The sequence below is a fragment of the Protopterus annectens genome, chromosome 3.part1 (assembly GCF_019279795.1).
Source record: "Protopterus annectens isolate FY-2018-M chromosome 3.part1, PAN1.0, whole genome shotgun sequence".
In the NCBI taxonomy this organism is placed as follows: domain Eukaryota; kingdom Metazoa; phylum Chordata; order Ceratodontiformes; family Protopteridae; genus Protopterus; species Protopterus annectens.
Genome location: NC_056732.1, coordinates 1,322,681,000 through 1,322,695,661, shown reverse-complemented (window position 1 = coordinate 1,322,695,661; position 14,662 = coordinate 1,322,681,000).

Here is a 14,662-nt window from a genome sequence, read left to right as displayed (position 1 = left end):
TGGTTTCATCGAAAAATAAAGTGTCTGTTGCCCCTCAGGAATAAATTGCCTATATTACATTAAAAAAATGATAAGCTAGTAATATTGCAAGAAGAAATGGATGGCAAACTGATAACAGACTCATAGTTAGTATTTTCACCAAGGAAAACATTCTCAGTACGGCAGCATCAACCCCTTGTGGGAGTAGAACCCACAGCCTTTGGCATCAAAAGCAAGTACACAACCTGTTGTGCTATTAACAAGGCAAACCATCTTCACTTAAGCAACACTAAATTTCTGTTCCCCTGCAGCTCTCAGCTCCTTGTAAAATCTACTCAATACTCAACTGCATCTCAACTTCGCAGCACAAGAAAACTGGAAAAAGCCAAATTTATTGGGGTGGGTCAAAAGGGTAAAAACCAGGGACACATTAAACATTGCTTGTATAATCTTGGAAAGCTGCTAGAATAAAATGCTGTGTTACCACCATACATTTTACTGCCAAGGTCCCTGTGCAAAAGAGTCAGAACAACATACCACTATGCCAAATCACCTGCTTTGTGAAAGAAAAATGCTGTGTTACCACCGTACATTTTACTGCCAAGGTCCCTGTGCAAAACAGCCAAGAGCAACATACCACTACGCCAAATCAGCTGCTTTGTGAAAGAGAGGAAGACTGAAACTTAAATGGCTATCATTTAATGAATTCAGTTCTCACCATAGCTGTCAATCTCTTAGCACAAAACACCTAGACAAACCCAGTAATGAGGGAATACAGCCCTCAAACATATTCAGTGAATTCAGTTCTTGCCATAGCTGTCAACCTTAGCACAAAAAACCTGGACAAAGCCAGTAACAGGGTATTACAGTCCCAAGAATAAGGAAAAATTTCAAATAGTCATCTTATAAACTTAAAAAATTGCTATAATAAAAGGTTGTGTTACTATATATTTATTGCTAGAATAAAAAGTTGTTTTACTATGTATTTTCTGAAAAATATGAAGTCTGAAATTCAAATGCCTGTCAATTTTACTTCTGATGGAACAAAAACAATTTTCAGCAGAGGCCCAGGGAGAAATACTGTAGACACATGTCTTTGTAAAATGGCAGGACACCAGAGCAAATCCACACAGACACAGGGATAAGATGCAGACTCCACACAGAAGGCACCCCAGCCAAGAATCAAACCAGAAAACCTATAGCTGTGAGGCAGCAATACTGCCACTGCACCATCAAATATGCAAGGAAGTAAACATTCAGAAACCTGAAGTCTGAAATTCAAATGCCTGTCAATTTTGTTTAACATTTGTTAATCAGGACAGTCTGACTTAGAACAAAAAAAACAATTTTCAGCAGTGGCCCAGGAAGAAATAATGCAGACATGTCTTTGTAACATGGGAGGACACAAAAGCAAACCCACACAAACACATGGAGAAGATACAGACCCCCCCCCCCACGAATCAAACCCAAGAACCTGCAGCTGTGAAGCAACAGTGCTACCACTGCACCATCAAATATCAAGCATTGCAATATTTACAAACCACAGATATTATGAGGAATAGATCAGATCAAATATGAGGCAAAAATCTGCAATTTTTTTACAAATGGTGGTGGGTAGGGAATTCAGGTCTTTAACACCTGCATACAAGGTACAGGGTTCAAGCCTGAGGTATTCCCTACCACACCACCATGAGTCTAACCACCAGTATATTGCACCTGGGGCATTTACACACACACACACACCTTACCTGTAGATCATTACTCCACACACCCCTTACCTGTAGTCCATTACTCCATGCACCCCTTACCTGTAGTCCATTACTCCACACACACACTCCTTACCTGTAGTCCATTACTCCAAAGTACACCACCGTAAATCCTGTCCATAAACCCAAAGTAAGTAAACGACCACCACTGCACATCCGATCCCTATCCAAAACCCGCGCAAATCCGAGACTGCAGCCAGACCCTGCTCGTCGTGAGATCCTACATTCCTGACTGCTGATGTTGGAGTCCGACCCCGACGCATTTCCCCAGCGAGTTCCCAGGACAGTCTATGCAGTTTTAAACTGCATAGACTTCTGGGAACTCTGTTGTCCATGTTTCCCAGTCAGGACTGCTGCTGAGACATCTGTGCATGCTCCAGACTGTCTCAGCAGCAGTCCGGACTAGTGCGCATGCGCAAATTTAAAATTTTTTTTTCTCTATTTATTTCTTTTTTCTTTTTTATTTTAAAGTTGAGGGGGCTGCAGTCCGGCAGTCCAATAGCACGGGCCGCCCCTGCTGTGCCCCACACACCCCACCTTACTATATATACTAACTCCAGGATCGCACTACTGTGGGGAAAAGGCCATATATAACTTTCAACTAAATGAGTTTCAGTGAAGTGAGTTTTCAGTGAAGTGAGCTTTCAATTAAGTGGTCCTAGTAATTTAATTTTCAGTAAAGTGAGTTTTCAATCAAGTGAAGTACACCCATATATATATATATATACACACATGCACATATATATATATATATATATATATATATATATATATATATATATGTGTGTGTGTGTGTGTGTGTGTGTGTGTGTGTGTGTGTGTGTGTGTGTGTGTGTGTGTGTGTGTGTGTGTATATATATATATATATATATATATATATGTATACATAATGCCTCTGACAAAATGTTAGATTATTCATAATTGTCACTTTAATTCTTCCATTTTAAGCAGGTGTTTAGTGCTCTGACAAGTCTGCATGATTTCTGATTTTACTCTGAAAGTTTTAGTCCTGTGCAATATAGGTTTCTAGAAGCACAATACAACTTTATCATATACTGATACACAGCTATACACAGTTATTATTATTATTTTTATACGTTATTCATAATAATCACTGCTGTAGTAGCCTAACTATATGTTACATCCTGCCAAGAATATAACAGCTGACCAGCACCCTAGCTCCAGGCCACCTTCCATGCACTCTAACCATCAGAGAGCTAGAGCTGTGCTGACTAAAAATCAACCCTTTCAGGGCTTTCCTACCTCCAAAGAGAACACTTCTCAATGACTGCTGGTCAGTTATCGCTTGTTCCATTGCAGGCAGGCAAGATCCCTTAGGGGAAAAGAAACTTCCATTTTACTTTTTATCACAGAAAACATACTTTTTCTGTGAAATATTTGTATTTGTGTCACTGGATTCTTGTACATAGCCTGTACTAATTGGTACTAATTCTACCAATGCCACTGGGACTGCAAACCATCACAGAACTGCTTGAACCAGCTTTCTTGGGACCTTTTCATATCCTTTCTTTAGTCTAAGAATGAACAGTTTGACTATTTCCTCATCTTCAGCTTCTTCTGTGGTATTTGTCTAACTGCAGTCACTGGGTGAGTTGTGCTACATACTGATCAGAATCCAAATTTCATGTCTCACATTTTAGTTTCTATTACTCTGTGTGCTCATCTATAATGCTCGTCAGCACTTTTATGAAATATGACAGGAGTGCGCTACCTCTGTACTGCCAAGAGTTATGAATATTCTCTTTCATCTTGTACACTGACACTAGTATGCTTATTCTTCAGTCATCTGGGATATGCCCTTCTCTCCGTACTGCTATGAATACCCTCAGGAGCCATTACCCCCCAGTGACCTCATCTGAGCCTCCTGCTTTTCCTGACTTCATTTTCCTTAGTGCTGGTCATACTTCTTCTTGAGTGGGGTATTTCTCTTCTGTCTTTGTTAGTTGTGTCTGGAGCACACTGCATCTTCTGTAGGGGTTTCTTCAGAAGCTGCTGGAAGTAGTCCTTCCACTTGCCTTTCTTTGGGAATTGTTCTGACCTTCATACCTTGGATTTTCACAGACAACTCAGGTACTATCTTGATAGAAGGGGAGACTCAATGTGATATTGCATTAACGAGAGTTCAGGATCAGCTGATTCTGGCCTCCCAATAATTTGCACCTGGGGCAGTTGGCCCTCTTGTCCTATCCTATCTATGCTACTGGTTTCACCTGTTGCTTTTTGGAAATAGTTAGATTCTAGAAGTATTTTAGAAGTAGCAACTTGATCTTCTGTGCATACTTTTACAAAACATTATAACTTTGATTCCTTCTCCAGGTCTAGGTCAAGCTTTGCTTGGACCATTATCCAGGGGCTTCTGGATGCTCATCCTTCCTCCTTCCAGTTACATTAAGCTATAATAATCTACTCATATAGCTTAGGCTACTGCAGTGGTGATCATTATGAAGAACATTTTATGCAAATAAACTTACCATGATATTCACATAGGGTTAAATCAGACTAAAAAAAACTTCACCACTGCAAACTATACCCTCCTAGGTGAAGGTATAAATGCATTCCAAGCCCCACCCCAAGCTGAAAGTGGTAACTATGCCAAAGTTTACACTAAATCCCTGTACAATCACTTGCATAAGTGTATAAACTTGGCTGTACAAGATAGAATCAAAGCCAGACCCCCAAGTAAAATCAAGCTGCCATGGTGGACTTCCATCATCAATAAATTCCACAATAAATGCAAAACGTTGATGTCCAAAGACAAGGACCCAGCAATGGAAAAGCTCCCTCCTTAGCCTTAAGAGGCAAATATGACAACTTGTCAAATCCTCCAACAGCTCCTCTGAGAGAAACCTAGCAAGTACTGCATCTATATTACAACATCTGTAATATCAAAAGCTAAAATTGTTGAACAGCTAATTCAACCAAGGGAAATACTGCCCTTGGCCGAATAAAAAAAACCCAAAAAACTTTACATCCGAAATCAAGGGGGGGGCTTCGACCACCACACCCCCCCAATGTGGGGGACTGTGCCCCCCACACCCCCAACCTAAACATACCAACTCCAAGATTGCTCCAAATTGGAGAAATGGGCATACTCCACAAAACGGCCAAGGGAAGTGTTTCCCTGGGTTAAATCAGCCATTCAACAATTTATGGTTTCGATATTACAAGTTCGAGCTTTACTTATTCAATTAAGTAAAGCTTTGTCATGTAATATAGAACCAATAACTACCAAGGATAACCATAAGGCCTTTTACAGCTATGTACATAACCTAAAGGTTAAGACCCCAGCATGTGCAGAACTGGTGGCCAACAGTATCACACACACTGACCCCACAGAGATAGTGAACCTGCTAGTGGATAGGTTTGGTGACAATTTCACTCTCTTATCCCCTCCTAAATTCCAATAAATCCTCACCCAAACTCCCCCTCCACCTTACATATCTGAAGAGCAGAGCAGATCCTCAAAGTCCTGTCCAAGGCAAACAACACGGCCTCTATGGGACCAGATGACATCCAAGGCTATCTTCTAAACAGGCTAAAACATGAACTAGCATCACCACTAAGTACCCTTTTCAATCATAGCCTAACCACAGGCTTTGTTCCTGTGGAATGGAGAACCTCCACAAAGGTGGTCTAGCAGCAGACCTGGGGAAATACAGACCCATAAGTCTGACCAGCCTCATCTGTAAGGTCATGGAACGAATCATTATGGACCTCATAAATAAAGACAAGGTGACCTCCAAACCCTGGATCCTACCCAATTCAGCTTTGTGAAGGGCAGATCCTGCCTATTAATCTGGTGGATGTCTTTGAAAGGGTAACCAAGGCCAATGATGAGGGCAAATCTGTGCACACAGAGTACCTTGACTTGGCAAAGGCTCTCAACACAATCCCACATTCAGGCATTACCAATAAACTTAGCAAACTGAATATAAAGCCTTCGTTGTAAGATGGGTTGCCAACTGGCTCACAAACTGGACACACACTATCAAAGTGGGTGACTCCAAATCAAGCAGCAGACCCCAGTGGGGTCCCACAGGGGACTGTGCTGGGCCCACTTCTGTTTGGTATATACTTCTGAGAAGTTCAGATCAAAACTAAAGAGTTGTAGCTGAACAGATGACTGCAAACTAGGTGCAACTATTGAACCCCCAAATGATGTCAGTATACCCCAGGATGGTCTTACACAGACCAACAACTGGTGTATTAGTCATGGTCTCAAACTGAATGCAAAGAAATGCATCAGCATTCCCTTTGGCACAAACAATGTCCCTTCACACTATCAAATCAATAACAATACCCTAAGTACTCATGAAGTGGTAAAGGACCTGGGATCACAGGTTGAAAGTGACCTTAACTTTGACTACCACATGTCTACCATTGTAAGAAAAGCTTTCGATTGTAGCTCACTTGATTAGTAAAGGCATTGCCTTGAGAGCAAAAGAAGTTATAATCTCCCCTATTCTCAGCACTTTTCCAGCCAATAATTGAGTATAACACCCCATTTGGCATGTACTGTACTAAGCATCTACAGCAATTAGAGAGACCTCAGAGGTTTCTAACAAAGAAGATCAAGAGCCTCCAGCATGTTCCTTACATGGAACGACTAAAGTCCCTGTCACTATACTCCATATCGTATAGACTTCTTAGGGGAGACTTATGCCTGGGCTACAGAGCAACCCAAGACCCAAATCTACAGAACTTACTGGATATCTGTAAATCAAATGGGTCTAGGGCTACCCAATCCAGGGACCTAAATAGGACATGCTGGAGGGACAGATTTATCTCCCAGTGACTGCCATGTCTTTGGGACAGGCTACCAATTCATGTGAAGCAGAGCACCTCTATGAGACTGTTCGAGAGGAACTTGCATGAGTAGATGAGGTGCTGTAAATTCTTACTGGGGATAGTGCCCACAACCCTCCTGGACATGGGCAGTCTTCTCTAAATGCAGTCTTGGGTATTGAATAGTATCTCTATGGTATTACACGGGGTTGAAATGGCTAGGGTTAAAATGACCTCTGGGTCGATAGCCTAGTAATCTCCTATAATCCTATTAGTTGTTTGAATGATCACTGTTACTGCAGCAGCCACTCCATCCATCTCCCTTATTTTTGTGTGCATTTTTATGCCAGTATATGTGACATACTGCCAGTGGTGTAACAAGTAGCACACTTGCCCTTGGTGCAGAAGGCTGTGGGTTCTATTCGAATGCCAGGTAGATTTATTGCTGACACTGCAGTTTAGCATAAAGGGGGTTCTGCATTCCTGAGTCTGTCATCCTTTGGAGGAGACTGTGACACCTCTGCACTGGCCCAGTAATCAAGGAGCCTCAATCCTCACTACTAACACCAGTAAGGGATGTGCATATCGGGAGGATGACAAGTACACACAGTAAAGTACAATTTCCCTTAAGAGCACACAGAGATCACAATCAGTCTGGGGCTGGTTTCTTCCTCTTTCTCCAGATCCCCAGTAAGACTCCCCACTAGCACAGCTATAGAGTGGAGTCCATAGCCAGGGTTCCAAGCCAAGTCCTCCCAGCACTCTCTCTGTCTAACCAGTGCTTTGTGTCCCTGCCCAAGTAGCTGGCGCACTTACACACACACACACACACACACACACACACACACACACACACACACACACACACACACACACACACACTTTGAGATTTGATTTATACACAAACACACACGTGGGGAAGGCTGGCACACGTTTATTAGCTATGCCCCCTTCTGCCTGGACCATAAGGTAGTTAGCACTGCCACCACAACCCCTACTTATCAGCTACTATAAGGCCCTTCCCAATGGGTGACCAATTCCACTATGTAATGTTACTGTTATCCATATGATAAGTGTGACCAAACTTTTAAGGCTATTCTAGAGTGACCTATACAGTACCACCAAATACATGCAAGTAATCTAAGAGCTTAAATATTTGTAAGCAAACCAGCCACAATTAAAAGGCTTAAAATATTTAATAATAAATAATAAAAGCACAAGACAATACTTATTAAGTCAACACAGTGACAGCAAAGTACACAGTCACAGGAAATACTTTAAAATAGCATAGTAAGACAGTCTCACATAAATATAGAAAACATCTACACTAATCTTGCTATATTCCTATATATCTCTAAGAGAAACTATGTTCTAAATAACTTACTTACAGAGGAAGGCAAAGTGCTGGTGAGTTGTTAACAGGTCCAGAACAAAATACAAAATGCACTCTTTCTCACTGAGATAGTTCTTAAGTTAATAACACACATTATTGATGGGTTAGTTAGATGACATCACTATTTCACACTTGCATCTAGTTCCTAGGCTAAACAGATACCAACAGAATTTAACATGACTCTGTGAAAAATACTTATCTCTTAGAAGCTGACAATTCTCTCTTACAAGTTTGCCAGAAACTGGAAGTCGTAAAACAATTACCTTGGAAACCTGTAATTACCTCTGTTTCAAACAATAGAAAGCATTTCCAGCTGCAGACATTCTGTCTTCTAGTTCTGGTAAACACACTCTTAAAATTCTTTATTTTCTCAGAGTTTGCAAGTTAACTCTGTATATTCCAACTTTTACTATGGAATCATACATTTTGCATTGGCATATAATTTACACACATTTCTGCTCTTTTCCAGCAGGGTGCACTGTGGTTACAATCTTTAAGCTCAGTACAGAAAATATAGTTTTCTTACATTTTTAGGGCAAGCATACAAATCATATTACTGTTCACAAATAACAGAATTATTTACAAAATTCTATCTAGCTGGGCTGGCAGTGTCACATCCCCCCCCCTAATGAGAACTCAAGCTAGTTTTACAAGTGTCCCTTGAGAAACAGTCCTTGAGAGGGTTGACCCTATCTGGGAATACCTTACCCCTTTCCATGTCTTGAGATTCCAACTGCCTTGGCATTGCTGACCCCAGTACAGTGCTGCACTGTCCCATCATATGGCTGCAACCCTAGGCTCCACCATAATAATTTGGGATTGTTCTGGCTGGCTCCCTGTAGCCATAGATTCCCCTCAGACTCATCCTGCCTCCTATTGTCAATATTTAGCTCAAGGGCCTCCCTATCATGGCAAGCTTTCATCATGTTAACATGGTACAATTTGTGCCCATGCCTCCTGCCCAGCAGTTCCACCATATACTTAACATCTCTGACCTTCCTTACAACCTTGTAACATCTCTCCCAAGCTGCCTGCAGCTTGTTGTGTCTGACAAGTACAAGAACCATTGTCTGTTACCTACAGCATACTCTCTAGCCTGAGCATTCCTGTCATACCAGACCTTTTTCTGCTGTTGGGCTTCTGACAGGTTCTCCTGGACCAAGCCCACAAGTTCCCTGAGCCTTGTCCTGAGGTTTAGAACATATACCACAACAGACTCCTTGTGGGATTTACACTCCCCCTCCCACTCATCTCAAATTAAATCTAGAGGCCCTCTCACCCTATACCCATACAGCAACTCAAAGAGAGAAAAACCTGTGGATTCCTGGGGATCCTCTCTGTAAGCAAACAACAGATGGGGCAAATATTTGTCCCACTCCCTCTTAAACTGGTCTGCAAATGCATGTAGCATGGACTTGAGTGTAGGGTTTAACCTCTGAACAAGACCATTAGTCTGGGGATGGTATGAAGTGGTCTTCAGGTGCTTCACCCCACAGTACTTCCACAGACAAGTCAGCAGGTCTGACATGAAATTGGCACCTCTGTCAGTCAGTATTTATTTTGAGAAACCTACCATGCTGAACATCTCTAACAAAGCATTTGCCACCTTTTCCGCCTCAGTGGAGGACAAAGCCACTGCCTCAGGGTATTTTGCAGCATTATCTACTACATCTAGGATATACTTTTTCCCCGTGGAACTTGGGGTACTGAAAGGCCCACAATATCCATAGCTACCCTCTGAAATGGCTCCTCAATCACAGGCAAAGGCATCAAAGGAGCTTTCACCTTCTCTTCTGCCTTGCCTACCTTTTGGCACTGCTCATAGGTCTTGCAGTACCCTGTTACATCTCTGGAAATTCCAGGCCAATAGAAGTTTTATGCCCATATGACCTGCAAAGGGAATATCATGGGCTATGGCTAGAAGTGCCAGATGGCAGGCTTTGGGCACTACCAACTGCTGAATTATCGCACCTTCTAGCCCTCCCTCAGGGGTCCACTCTTTATACAGTAACCCTTTGTTCCAGTATATAGATTACCCCATCCCTTCAGGATCAGGTGCCTCACTAGCTAACTCTCTCATGCCTTGCAGTGTAGGGTCTGAGAGCTGAGCCTGCTTCAACTCTCTCTTTGTGACCCTTACCAAGCTCCTCTTTCACAGGAAGTCTGGTATTCTCTGACAGTGGTACCTCACTGTCAGCCTGCATACTACTACTCACCTCTTCCGTTGCAGTCACTCTGTCCAAGTGAACATCAGTACCCACAAGCAGCTGTGCTCACCTTCAGTCTCACTGTTACAGAGTATCTCCCTCCCTGAAGTAACCACCTCACCAGTCCTGGCTGCAATTGTGCAGTCTGTCTGGGTCTCCCCTAGGCTACCAGACTCACATACTTGTCTCCAAGCCTGACTGTGTGTAACTGCATGAACACACAGTACTGCATTATCAAAATCATTCCCTATCAAGACATCTGCAAGGATAGCCTTAAACACGCCTACTTGCTGGCTTCCTTTTCCACCCTCCCTTTCAAGGTGAACCCTAGCCAAAGGTATTTGGAATGGAGCCTCTCCCAGAGCTCTGACTGGAGTAGACTGCCCAGGCAAGTAGTGCTCCTCTGTAACTATTGCAGGCTTAACAATGTTGATGTCAGAGGCTGCATCTTTCTTAGAAATGGTCTCTTTGCCATTCACTAAGATAGGATATAACCTCTAGTGGTAGTTTGGTACCCTTGTTGTCTCGTGACAACCTACTGTTGGCATTTTGTCATTCCCACTTACTGGCTCACTCACCTTTTGTTCCCGACCTTGCCTCCGTGGGCATCTATATGCTACATGGCCTCACTGGTTGCATTCAAAACATTTAACCCTAGGTCCTGGACTAGTGGTTTCCCCTGCTACTGTCAGATTCTGTTGGGGTAGTCCAGATGGGTCTATATTACGTGATTGAGTGGTCAAATAGTTGAACATGTAATAGTCGATCCATAATAATCGAACCGCCACAATGTCGAACGGTTCAATGGAGATCTCAGTACAGTGCGGAAATGGAAGTTTTCCAGTGTCTGCACTGTAGTACAATCTTATAGTTGATATATTTAAGTAGTGGGGTGTGTGGGGGGTGCAGGGGGCCTGTCCCCCCTGTGTAGAGCATTTAAATGGTTTGTTTGGGTTGTATTGTCTTTTTTTATTTTCCATTCGATATTGTGACAGTTCAAATATTATGGGTCGACTATTACGTGTTCAACTATTTAACCATTCAATCACATAATATAGACCTGTCTGGACTGCCCACCATAGGTTTCTTTAGACCCATGACCAGCACTGGGTGTCCCTTTCTTGTGCAGGGATGCCCTGCTTGCTAGGTATAGGTCTCCCTTCTTCTCCAACTCATCTACAGTAAGGCATTATCTATCAGCTAATCAGATCCTCATGTCCTCAGGCAAAGTGCTAAGGGCTTGTTCTCTCACCAAAAGGTCTGCCAGCCCTTTAAAAGTGGTGACCTGACATCCACTCACCCATCTATGAAAGTAAGTGCTTAGTTCAGCAACATAGTCACACACAGTTTCATCTGCCTTGCGTCTATGCTCATGAAACTTTTTCCTATAAGCTTCAGCTTTTAGCTTAACAAATTCTAGCAAACAGCTTTTTACAACATTGTAATTTAAAAAGTCATTATCAGACAGTTTAGACAGAAAATTTACAGCTTTACCATGGAGTAAGGGGGTCAGGAACCGTACCCAGAGCCCTTGGTCAACATTATACTGTTTACATACCCTCTCAAACATATGAATGAAACTATCAAAATTATCCCCCTGTGTAAACTGGGGAAGAAATTTACTGACCTTTGTTGCTTCTGGGATTCAGTTACTCCCTTCCCCATTACCTCCATGACTCTGGGGAAGAGTCAGCATCTCCTTTTCATGTTGCCTCTGCCTCTCCTTCTCCTCAGTTTCTAGGCGTAGCAGTTTCTCATTCTCCTCAGGGTCTAGATGCCTTAGTCTCTCTATTGTTTCCATTTCCAAATACTTGACCTCCAACTCAAGTCTCTTTAACTCCGCATGGATTTTAAGTCCTCTGTAGAAAGGTTGAGCTGTCCATTCTCTGAGAGTTGTACATCTCCACGGCCAGTCTGATTGTCCTCCTGGTTGCTATTCTTGGATGCAGCTGTGACTAAAGCTGCAATCATGTCTGCCTTATTCAGGTTGGCATGCACAGGTCCTTTACCCTGGCAAATCTCAAATGGCTCCTTGTCAGCTTGTCATACTCCTCTGTTGACATGCTCGCCTGCTCTCCCTGACTAACTAAGCTAAAAAAAGAAATAAAACAATTGTGATCTGAATTCTGAATGTTCACTGCGTGGCTGATTTAGAATACAAATACACATTCAGTGACCATTGTAACAAGCTACAGGAATTCAATATCCACACCACTACAAGCAAATTAATATGTAATGTGGCTATCTCACCACTATCAAACAATTAATATTTGATGTGGATATCCCACCACTTTCAAACAATTAATATATGATGGCCGTGCACTGAACCAGCAATCAAGGACCTTCAATCCTCACCACTAACACCAGTGAAGGATGTGCACATTGGGATGACAAGTACACACACAGTAAAGTACAATTTCCCTCAAGAGCACACAGAGATCACAGTCAGTCTAGGGTTGGCTTCTCCCTCTCTCTCCAGATCCCCAGTAAAACTCCTCACTGGCTCAGCTATGGAGTGGAGTCCATAGCCAGGGTTCCAAGCCAAGTCCTCCCAGCACTCTCTCTGTCTAACCAGTGCTTCATGTCCCTGCCCAAGGAGTTGACACACACACTTTGAGATTTAATTTATACACAAACACATACCTGGGGAAGGCTGACACAGGTTTACTAGCTATGCCCCCTTCTGCCCAGACCATAAGGTAGTTAGCACCACCACCAAAACCCCTACTTATCAGCTACTATAAGGCCCTTCCCAAAGGGTGACCAATTCCACTATGTAATGTTACTGTTATCCAAATGCTAAATGTGACCAAACTTTTAAGGCTATTCTAGAGTGGCCTATACAGTACAACCAAATACATGCAAGTACTCTAAGAGCTTAAATATTTGTAAGCAAACCAACCACAATTAAAATGTTTAAAATATTTAACTCAACACAGTGACAACAGAGTTCACAGTCACAGGAAATACTTTAAAATAATGTAGTAGGACAGTCTCATATAAATATAGAAAACATCTACACTAATCTTGCTATATTCCTATCTATCTCTAAGAGAATGCATGTTCTAAATAACTTACTTACAGAGCAAGGCAAAGTGCTGGTGAGTTGTTAACAGGTCCAGAACAAAATACAAAATGCACTCTTTGTCTCTGAGATAGTTCTTAAGTTAATAATATGCATTACAGCTGAGTTAGCTAGATGACATCACTATTTGACACGTGCATCTAGTTTCTAGGCTAAACAGATACCAACAGAATTTAACATGACTCTGAAAAATACTTATCTCTTAGAAGCTGACAATTCTCTCTTAGAAGCTTGCCAGAAACTGGAAGTCATAAAATAGTTACCTTGGAAACCTGTAATTACCTCTGTTTCAATCAACAGAAACAAGTTCCAGCTGCAGACATTCTGTCTTCTAGTTCTGGTAAACACACTCTTAAAATTCTTTATTTATTTTCATAGAGTTTGCAAGTTAACTCTGTATATTCCAACTTTTACTATGAAACCATACATTTTGCATTGGCATATAATTTATACACATTTCTGATATTTTCCAGCAGGGTGCACTATGGTTACAATCTTGAAGCTCAGTACAGAGCATATATTTTCTTACATTTTTAAGGCAAGCATACAAAATCATATTATTATTCACAAGTGACATAGAATTATTTACAAAATTCTATCTAGCTGGGCTGGTAGTGTCACAGAGACATTAAACCAAGGCCTCATGTGCTAGAATGGGTGGCAGCTCAGGTGGATGTAAAAGATCCCACAGCATTTAGTAAAAAAGTAGGGCAAGTTCTCAGATGCCTTGCCCAAATTTCTCCTCTTAATATAAATACCACCATGGATTTGCCTTGAAAAGAGGCTATTAGCCTAGTGCAACTTATCCAGTCAACAAAAGGATAAATCCCACAAGGCTAGTAGCATTTTCCTAGCATTGTCCTGCTCAGGGCTTTAACCACCCTCTCTCTATTGGCATAAAAGTGCTGAAGATCTTGAGAGTCAAACCTGGCTTTAGGTAGATTAGCTTGAGATGCCTAATCATTTGGGATCATTGAAAGGGCCCTGAAGTTTTGAAAGCTGGTTGACTGTTATATCCTTGGCATGCTATATGCCATATTACTTAGGCTACTGCAGCAGTGATCATTTGAACATCTATTGTTATAGTAAGTATACTTACACAATTGTACTGCTTTAATTATGATTGAGGAAACTTCCATCAGTTCTTTACTACTGTAAAATGAAAACTATATTGGAGCATTCAAATTAAAAATATGTTTGAGGACTGGTTTCCAATATGATACTTAACCCCCCACCTCTTTTTAAATAATAATAGAGGTGGGAGTATAATTTTGTATGCATAGTTATTCAGTTTATGTATGTGACAGCTTTTGTTGCTTTTATATTAAAAAGGGGTCCTGAGCCATTTTATTTATTTAGCATCACAATGTTTTTACCTTGATAGCACAAACTAAAATCAAGAATATAATTACCATATGATGTGATG